Here is a 10,548-nt window from a genome sequence, read left to right as displayed (position 1 = left end):
GGTGTAGGGGATGTGTGTGCGTGGCGGTGGTTGAGGGATTGTCAGCCTTGGACTATCCAAACCAAGAGAATAATAGGAGGAGCGCTCCCAGAGATAGATAGAGCTGGTGAGGAGGAGAAGACAGTGAGGGGGTCTGCCTCATTTGCACTGGAGTACTCCCCTCGTCATGCAACCAGCTGACAGGGGATATTTTTATCAGCTTGGCACACACAGAGCAGAAAAGGAACAAATTCATTTGTGAAAGCATACTCCCAGCCAAGGACAAGATCTCAGCCTGGATAGAGCAAGGCTTTCTTCTATCAGAATGGAAATCAATCATTCTTATTTATACACCTGCCTCTGCACTATCATGCACAAGGCCGTATCCACTTTGTCTCTAATGAAGCAGAAAGCAGAAAAGCAAAAAAATGTGTTCCCCAAGGTCTGGAATCTTTTTGTGCTTTTAAAGAGCACATGTTTCTCTCTGTCTTCATGCAGACATTTGTATTCTTTTTGTGCATCTATCTTTTTTGTTCGTTGGCTTTGCATTTCTATTTTTTCTTCCTGACCCTCTGTGGGAATACCGCGGAAGCCAGTGGAGTTGAAATAAATCAGTCTAGTTTACATATGGAGACTTTACCCTGTTTATATACTGGTTTGGTGGAGAATACATCTGTTAATGTAAAACTCCATTAGAGGTATGGTGTGACACCGCTTAAATGTGCGTGAGAGTGAGCAAGACAGACACAGTATGAGCATGAATAAACCATATGTAAAAGTGGTGTCACTGGGCTTCTGTGTTGGCATTTCAGCACTGCACAGGAAAAACATGGCCGTCTCTGGGGCATTGTCTGTAATCCAGCATGTTAGAGCGGCTAGATGACTTCTTTATGTAAGCAGTCCCACAGTCTCAGACATCATCTAATATACATACAGTGGAGAAATAAAAAAATAGAATTCTAGCAGCATATTTTGTCAAGATGATTATGAATAACATTAGAACAGGCTGATCCATTCTTACAAAGGGCTTATGGTTCCAATTGGCTTTGAATGAAAATGTATTATTTTTTTTACCAGGATTAGTGTTTAAGGCACCTGACGTTATAGCGGGAAATATCATTTTGTTTTATCATCAAATGGCATGCAATCCCACGCTCTAAATCGTTTATTTTGCTGCATTGAGACAGTCATGGCCATGGTTTGATTTTTTTCAAAACAGCATGGTTTTGTCTCTTTGCAGTGACACAAATACCGTACTGTGCCAAGCTGACAGATAGATGATCCATTGCAGACGTTGTAATTGAAAACACTGAGAGGGGGTGGACAATTAATCTCTTTCTCCCCCTGCCTCAAATTTCCATGGAGAAATACCTCGAAATGCAGATAATAGATAAGAGTGTTATTGATTAGATGGGGTGGGAGGAGAGGTTAGGAGAGGTTCTCCATCACTAATCTCTCTGGCTGTGACTGCATCTAAATAACCTGCAGAAATGGATAAACAGGCGCATCCATCATGGGATAGCTGACGCAGACAGTGATGGATGCCTCTGCCCTCCGCCACCCTCTGCCGAACCTCTCCCTCCTGGTCAGGGATAGGAAGTGACACCGGCACTCAGGAGAAATACCTGGCTTAAACTGGGCAGGACAATGTACTCTGCTGAGATGGAAAGATTTGGGGAAGGCTTTGTGTGTGCGTCTGTGTGAGTTTGAAGACTTGTCCTCTGTCCTCCGCTCCCTTGTCTCTTTGAGTTTATAGGATTATGCATCTTGATATATCCTGTTTGTTTTGTCAAAGAGGAAATTGGTTTTGTGGATTTGTGTGTGTCTGTGGGTTGGGGTGTGCGATTTCCCTCTATCTGCATGCCTGTGCATCATGAGCCAAATCCCCTGTTCTGCCTAGACCCAGTGAGCAAGCGTGCCCACGCCAGCTCGCCACAGAGGTGCCATCCTGATAAATATGGTGTGTGTGTGCCAGGCTGTGCTTTCCCTCCCCACCCTTGCAGCATTAAGATTGATCCCTTGTTCCCTCCCATTCCTTTCTCTCTCTCACTCCTCTGTGTGCCTCTGCCTTTATGAGACTGTGAATAGGTGAAGCTCACAGGCTCCAACAGATGGCCGGAGCTGGCCTGTTTCACTGTCTCTCCAACACATGCACACGCCCGCGTGCGCGTGCACACACACACACACACACACACACACACACACACACACACGCACACACTACTGCCCCATGAATGAGAACCTAGAGAAGAAGAGGCAGAGTTAAATGTGACAAGGGGAAAGAAGGAACAGGAAGCAACACGACTAAAACTAATGGCAATAGAGAGAGTCAGTGAGGAATACCACGCAGAGAGGAAGATGGAAAACGAGAAGAAGCAATAGAACACCAACAGAAATATACTGAAAGAAGAGAGACATAAAAGAGAAGGAGTGAGGGCAAAATTGAATTGTAGATTTAGGGAGCCCTCCCTCTTTCCTCCCTCTTTTATTTAGCTCATGTGAAACCACGCCTCCCTCCTTTCACTTGTCAGTGCATCTATAACAGTGAGCTGTCTGCACCGGGCTGCGTGGGGGTGAGACGAGCTCCTTACTCTGCCAACACAGGAGACCGGATCTGTGCGGACAGGACTGGATGGTACTGGACTGGCCAGAACAGGTGTGTGAATTTGTGTTTGATCATGTGTGATAGATGACAGAGAGCAGCATGTGTATCCCTCAGTGTCGGATCACTTGTTCCTTCACAGGACTTGCTTCCAGAGTAGCGAATCTAGAGGGTACAGTGCTGAAGCTTTGCCCTAGTTTACACTTGAATGCTCTGATCCGTTCTTTTTGCCTCTGAGATTTATGCATGGGGTCGCTAACAGCGCTGCTCATCGGGGTAACAGAGATAAGACTTCTTGGTCATCAGATGAACTGGACTTTTTACAGAGAATCTGGCTTTGAATCAGAGTAGGGTGGACAGGATGCTGTTTATCTGGTGGAAGAAGTTGGTAGTTTTTTGGGCCGGATGCTGTCAACATACATGCTGTGTTTCCATTCGCTTTTTTTCAAGTATCTGTCTTTTAGGTGATTAGTATCCTCTAGTAGAGCAATAATTACGTTATGATTGTGTTCAGAATCTGTGAAAATCCACTTAATGAAAGAAGTCAAGACAGCTTTTGTATTTCTTTCTGTGGTCTGTCTGGTGTTGAATCCAATTTGTAAAGAGTTCTTTTTGTCTTCCTGTTGCTGTCTGTGGTGTTTCAAAATATGGAACATTCATTGATTCAGCATTGCTTTTAAATTTTATTTATATAGCGCCAAATCACAACAACAGTTTTCTCACAGCGTGTTTCATAAAAGAGCAGGTCTAGACCGTACTCTGATGTTCTTTACAGAAACCCAACAATGTGCGAATGCGTGTGAGGGTTTGAAATTAGAGCAAAAACAACAGCTACAACAGTTAAAACATTACATTTTTTTTAAAGGCAGTTTTGGATTGTTTACCTTATGGGGAGCTTTTTGTAGAAACTGAGGAGATATCCGGCACGCAGCATTCATTTAGGAGTCGCCATTTCAACATTGGCAGCCGCAGCTGCTCCCATAGCAGCCTGCACAGCTTTAGTCTACAAGGCTGGCCCCAGTGAATGTACTCACTATCAGTGTTTTGTCAATATCTTTATGGGTCAAAAGGCTGTGTCATCACCAAGTGGTGACTGTTACGAGTAGCATAGTGGAGGGGGAGTGCAAGCAATGACCTGGAGGCTAAAATATTTATGATATTGACAACTGAACGCCCCCTGCTGTTTGTAGCTATATGGGTGGATGGATAAATGTATGCAAGGATACAGGGATGAATGGAAACTAAAGAAGAGAGTCAGAGATTTCTTTAAGCATTCATTATTTATCACAACGCACTCTGCCATGGAAGCTCTAACCCCACATCAACTGGCCTCTTTTCCCACTGAGATGCCAGTGGACTGGAGGAGGATGCTCCTGCTTAGTCTACCTGTCAGCTAGTCCCCAGGCATGTTAACACTACAGCTGTATGCTAGACACTCTGCTCACACACACACACACACACATGCACTTACATGCACACACCCAGGTGTAGATAACATTTGGTTCAGTTTTATATTTACATACACTAAACTTTAATTGCATGGTTACAATCACTAATGTAATAGGAAGTGCAGACAAAATCATAGTGACTTATTTCCACTGCATTAACCCAAATGTACAATAGCTGCACTCGCACTGCATACATTTGTGCTCAAGCTCATACAACATACACACACACACAAAGTCACTCTGGGTGTGATCCCACGACCTTCAGACCTGTTGATGTTGTCTGGAGTGGCCGTGCAGAGAATATATAACAGGCATGTGGGACTCTGCGAAAATGGGGCACTTGACATTCCGTTTGTAAAAAATGACTGGAAAATGTGCAGGAGGGCTGGCGATGCAGTTGAAGGGAGACACCAGCATGAATATGTATTGTATGCTAATGCTGCATGCCGAAGCTGTTGACTCAAGCTGTTGATGAAAGCAGAGGACATGTTCCCCCATCGCCACTCTCAGGGGGATGTGCTATCGACAAACCCATTTTCAACACAGCCGCATCCCTGGCCGCAGGGGCAGCGTGGTGACAGGTGGCAGAGATCAGTGACAACAGGCAAGGTGACACTGCTTGATAGGCTCTGCGGGCGTGAAGGCGGCCGGGGCAGCGCCAGCTCGTTTTACCGCCGCCTTGACCTTTTGTGGTTAGACACAGTGAGGTTAGAATAGAGGGTCTTAAAGCTAATGTCTCCCATTAGCTACATTGTGCCCTCTCAGAGCTACAGCTTCTCCACCCTCACCCACCCTCCACTTGCTGTTTTTATGCACATTTTTTAATTTGCCTATTAAAAACCTGAGTGGAAAACACTAGGAATGTAAGAAAAATTTAAATAGTGACAAAACGTTTTTTATGCTTCGCTGAGGTGTAAAAGTTGGCATACTCAGAAAGAGAAGATGCAATAAAAGCTGATGAAAACAGATTTTTTAAATACAGTTTGACGTTATCATAGCTCCTTCTTCATCTACGCTTGACAAGGCATTAATATTCTGCCACACATTAAGAGGTTTCACTCCACCAGAAAGACACACAAAATAAAGAATAAAGAAAGCACCATTTTTGGGCGTACATAAATGGGATGCTGTGGTTTAAAAACAAACACAAACCACAAACTGGCATCCAAGAGGAGAAGCAGCAATTAAATGTCATGTTATATCAGAGTCACCAGTGCACGATTAACTGTGTAATCTCGCTTCCTGAATAAATAGATATCTATCTTGAAATAAAGTCACATACATTTAGTCAATGGACATACATTAATTTTAATTCTATTTTGTACACATTTCAGCTTAGAACCTGGGAACATAACTCGTGTTGCATTACTCACACACACAGCTCATCTGTAGAACACACTAAAAGTAGCCTGAAAGTAAGTAGCACTCACATGCTCCCTCTGAGTCCCACTTCATCTGTATCTATGAGATGCTGTTAACGGGTCCTGCGATGAGGTTGGATCAGGAGATTAGTGTGTAAAATGCGGTGCTCCTCTCAACTCTAATGACAGAAAGACAGAGGGGCTCTTTGATGACGCCTCTCAAACACTTGTCTTAACTCTGTGTAGAAAGCGAAGAGTAGCCTGCATCTGACAGTAGCAAATAAAAGGAAGCACATTGCTGTGTAGTTGTCTGTGCATGTGATTTTGTGTGTTTGTATGTCTTGTTTCTCTGTGTGCATTGTGTACGTGTGATTCCAAATGTTCACGGGTGGACAGCCATTCAACTGTGTTGTGTGAGTGTAATCAGATTTCTGTCTCTTCCCTCTATATGGCTGAGCTGCAACAGCGGCGGTTTCCCCCCGCAGGGAAATGTAATTATACCCTGCCGGCCACAGAGTACGGGCTTCACTGCCCTATCTGTCTCAGGAGATCCAGCAGCTGGAGGCCCCTTAGCACTTGCAATACCAAACAGCAAAGATGTCACTATATATCTGAATTTTGTGTTAAATCTGTTTTCCAATCTCCTCTTTTATTCAGCTTGTAGATCCTGGGGTTATCGGTGGCCTTTTGCAACAATTTTGTTACAGTTGTGAATAATTTATTACAGAATTAACAGCAGATGCTGACAGCAGTGAGTGGGAGATTTTGGAAGGCAGACAAAATCAGACTTAAAGCTTTAGTGTGTATATTTTTTTATATTAATGAACGTCCGTTACATTCAAGCCATAGTCAAAAGAGTTGCTACAAAGTTAATTAAGACTATCAGCTCCACACAACTCTCTCTGTATTTCTCAGTATGACTATGTTCAGAAGATTGTGTCATCCGGTGCATAGGCGTACAATACATCCCACGGGGGTCCGGAGTTCGGGACCCCCCCCTCCCCATAAACATTTATAGTCCCCCCTCACAGTGGTTTGGTCCAGCCGCTCCAGCAGACCGCAGGAGAGAATGAGAGAACATACTGGTAGTAACTTTTATTTGTGGAAACAAGACACAAGACAAAAGATCCTTTTTCAGTACTCTAAAACGCTACAATAAGTACAATAAGCCCTCATATCAAGATTATTGGGTGACATATATAAGAATGGGTGCTTACTACAGGTATGCATGTATAGTGTGGTTCATATTTCTCTTGGGGGTGCGTGTCTGTGAGGGTAACAGATGGGCTTTACCAGTGGCTCAAAGTTTACATTATGATAATGCTAATGTAAAAAAAGTCTACAAAAGCTTTGTGTTTGTGTTGTATGCGGTCACGTCTTCAAAATAACTCATTATGTTTAAGGCATTTGGTGGTTTGATTGTAAACTTAAAAATAAATAAATGGTTTTAAAGAAGAATACTTTGGTCAATTTATTCAGCTTTTTCATTGAATCAGAAGAAACACTGAAAATAAGGATAATGGTACAGTCTCCATGCTACACTACTGATAGTATTAACACGTTCCTGTGTAGACATATCCTCTATAAAATTGTGGCTTTAATATTTGTGTCCCCTTCAAAAATTGCTGTTCAGAAATTTTATGTTTATTTCCCCCCCCCCCCCCACTGTTAGATGAGATTTACGCCCATGGTCCGGTGACTTTACCGCGCAGAAGCTCGAGTGAAGATAATTACCTCTTCTAAAGAGTCCCCCTTTTTTTTTTATCTTCCATGTTCTCCTTGGCTACTAGCAACTGCGTGGAGGAGGGGTGGGGGTGCGTGCGCGATTACGGAAGGCTTGTACCACGTGGACACCCTAACAGTGTTATTGTCATTACTTAGAATTCCTCATGGGAGCGAAATGTAGCTCACCCAGTAAGAGCCTGCCCGGTTTTGAGTCCGACCTGCGGCCTTTTCCTGTGTGTAATCCCACATCTCTCTCCCACTTTTCCTGTCAATCCCACTGTCATCTAATAAAGGGGAAAAATGCCCCCAAAAATACTTTTAAAACAAATTAAAATTAAAGTTAAAATAAAACTGTTTTTTTCTCTGATAAGCAAAGTCTCATCACCATATTTATCACCATATTTATCACCTTTAATTATTTTCCTCACCTTAGCCCCTCATGTATGGATTTGTTTTGTGTTTTTATTGATCAATCTCTCATCCTGTGTTTTTTTAAATTTTTTACAACCATGTCTCCCCCACTGCTTGGCACATTGGCTCTACTGCCACTGAGGTGTGTGTGCTGACATCGTGTCCATTAGTACGGCAAAACAAACAGACACACCCCACTCTCCTGGATTTAGGCAAACAATCAATGAGAGCACTCAGATAACAGCAGTCTAAGCGGCCCATTGATGTTACAATTAAATGAATACAGGATGCAGTGGTGATGGTAAGGCACAGTAACCCAAAACAAATAAAACAGATTATTTTCTATTCTGGAATTCTATTCATATATACAATGCAAAGAAGGGATTGTTTGATAAATAAGCAGTGGCAAGTTTGAGACAACACTGAAGAATGTGACGTGGTGAGGAATTCAGCAGCAGTGAGGAAAACTGTACATAGTGACTGGCAGGTCACACTGTGAATCTTAGTGGGTTAGCTGTTTCATCCTGTTTTACCTACTCATGCTAATTTACCTAAAGTGCGTCCATGCTAGAACACTTCTGTCTTCTTCTTTCTCTGATGTGCTACACTCTGACTCTACCTAATCTCCATTTCTGTGTTAGTCACTCTCTCCGTCGCTGCATTTGGCCTGGTCATAACTTCAGCAACCCACTCTCCTCGACCCCTCCCTTATGCCTCTCCCTCAGGGTATAGCAGCTATTGTTGTGCCTAATAAGGTTTATGGAATTACAGATCTCTGAAATTGGATTTTCTCACTCCAGCAAAGAAGTGGGATTATGGGTTTAAGGGCGGGTGCGTTGGGGCATAACTGGCCTGTGTCTGAACTGCTTTTTTCTGACTGCACGCTCAAGGTGCCCAGATCAAGAGATTTATGTGCCAATAGCGCTGGAGAAAGATAGAAACACAGGCAGATTCCTTGTATCTGTATATGTACTCTACCTGGCAAATTAAATTGATTCTGAGTCACACAGCTTTTTGGCTCCCACGTCTGGATTTCTGTTTCTCTTACATCGACCACTCTCACACACTCCTCTCTCTGTCCTCACAACTTTTGACTGTGTTTGATCTAATTCTAATCTAATTCATCTTTTGATCTTCCTCGCCTGACACCCAGACACATCCCAGATTTCTATATCCAAAGTAGCTCAATTGGTTCTAATCCCTCAAATCTGGCTGCTGTTGGAGCAATTGATTCTCATTGATCCACAGAGATTTAGACTGTCTACCGCAAGCTTATGTTTAATGAACTGTGCTTTTTCTTTGCTAATGTTATATGAAAAATCCAGATCAATTCCACCATTATATTTCAGATGTGACTGAGCCTTAGCTAGGACTGGAGTAGAGATGTAGTAGACGAAAGTGAGAAATAAAGTGAGAAAGCACCAGCGACAGACAGCGTAGTGAATGCAGCTTGGAGTTGTTGGTAGGAAGGTGGTATTTATTAGGAGTGGTCCATAGCGCCGGTTTAGTGAACTCTTAATTGCAGAAGAGACAGGGCTGGGAATGAGGGATCAATAGGGGCAGAGCCTGGGTTCTAGTCTACTGAAATCAATCAGCCTCCTGCCCAAAAGGGAGAATGCAGACAATCAAAGTAAACACGGCCTCAGGCCGCGCTCATTTACCCTCCCGGTCAAACTTGATCACGGTCAACAGACAGACGGCTCATTCCATCTCATTTCAGTCAGAAGAGGATGGAGTCGCCTGATTGCTGTTACTTGACGTGGGCATTTCATCTCTTGCTGGAGTGCTTTGAAATGCCATCACAGTTTTGGTGTAACTCTGGCAAGAACAGGAGATTATTGCACCTAATAAAATCTGATTTATGAACAGGAGGGCTTTATGGAAAGGAATATTAAATGAAACCATGGCGTATTTTTACACCACTGCTAAAAATAGTTACTTACTCCTATTTTTCCTCTTTATCTTCCTCTTCGCCTGGGTAATAGCCATCTTTTTGCCCTGTCACTTTTTGATGTATCATCCTCTTATTCACATCAAGGACAAGGCCAGGTGTCGCATTTTCTCTCAGTTGCCACGGTTGTCACAGTGCCTTGTCACCCACAGCCTTCTCAAATCATCTCCCTTTCTTCCTCCCCCTCTCTGCTTATTTATATTAAATCTGTCACTCCTTTTATTTTAGCGAGAGAAAAGGAAAGTAAATCACTTTTTCCATTTGCAGCCTGCGGTGTCTGCTGAATACTGCAAGTTTATTTAGATGTCATCTTTGGCCAAAAAAATCCTGTCAAAATAAATGATGCGTCTACTGGTTTGTATTGTTGCATACAACTAATTCAATTCAATTTTATTTATAGTATCAAATCATAACAAGAGTTATCTCGAGAAACTTTACAGATAACACATAACATAACTTACTGGCAACTACCTTCTCATGGATATTGGAGAAAAAGGGAAGGTTAGAGATAGCTCTAAAGTTAGCTATGACCTCAGGATCGAGATTGTCTTTTTTCAGAACAGCTACTTTAAATGACTGCGGTATATAAACTGTTAATAAAGACATATTGATCATATCTAGTAATGAAGTGTTAACCACTAGTAACGCTTCTTTGAGTAGCCTCGTTGGGATGGGGTCTAAGAGACAGGTAGATTGCTTAGCTGAGAGGATTTTTAACATTAATTGTTGAAGGTCTATAGGATATAAGCAAGTACATATCAGGTCTTGTCAATTTCTCCTCCATATTATGTCCTTGCTTTCAGTTGTTTTAAGCTACCTACAAATAGGCTTCCCAGTGAAAAGCAAGCCTTGACAGAGTTCTTAGGCCTTTATATTTCTCCAGAAAGATAGACAGGCACAGGTGTCCAGCCCCCACTCACTTTGATGCCCATGAGTGGCTGGCAGAGCTGGGCTGGGCAGAGAGCAGCTGGGGCCAGAGGTATGCCTTGGCAGTGAGATACTTGTGGGTTTACACGGTTCTCCAGTGTATTTTTAGCCTTTCTGAACATAACATTTGTGTGTGCATCACCA

General features: G+C 42.9%; 1 protein-coding gene across 3 annotated transcripts in view; it reads left to right on the top strand.

Moving 5' to 3' along the window:
• Nucleotides 1-2,230: 2,230 nt before the first annotated feature.
• Nucleotides 2,231-10,548, top strand: part of sulf2a (sulfatase 2a) — a 34,931-nt gene continuing 26,613 nt past the window's right edge. For all 3 annotated transcript variants that reach the window (XM_034868358.1, XM_034868360.1, XM_034868357.1), the window contains exon 1: nucleotides 2,231-2,635. The gene's annotated coding sequence lies outside the window, so the exon portion shown is untranslated. The remainder of the gene's footprint in view (nucleotides 2,636-10,548) is intronic.

This window comes from Etheostoma cragini, chromosome 4, assembly GCF_013103735.1.
Source record: "Etheostoma cragini isolate CJK2018 chromosome 4, CSU_Ecrag_1.0, whole genome shotgun sequence".
Classification (NCBI taxonomy): domain Eukaryota; kingdom Metazoa; phylum Chordata; class Actinopteri; order Perciformes; family Percidae; genus Etheostoma; species Etheostoma cragini.
Note: the sequence above shows the minus strand (reverse complement) of the source record. Positions and strands in the feature narration are given on the sequence as shown.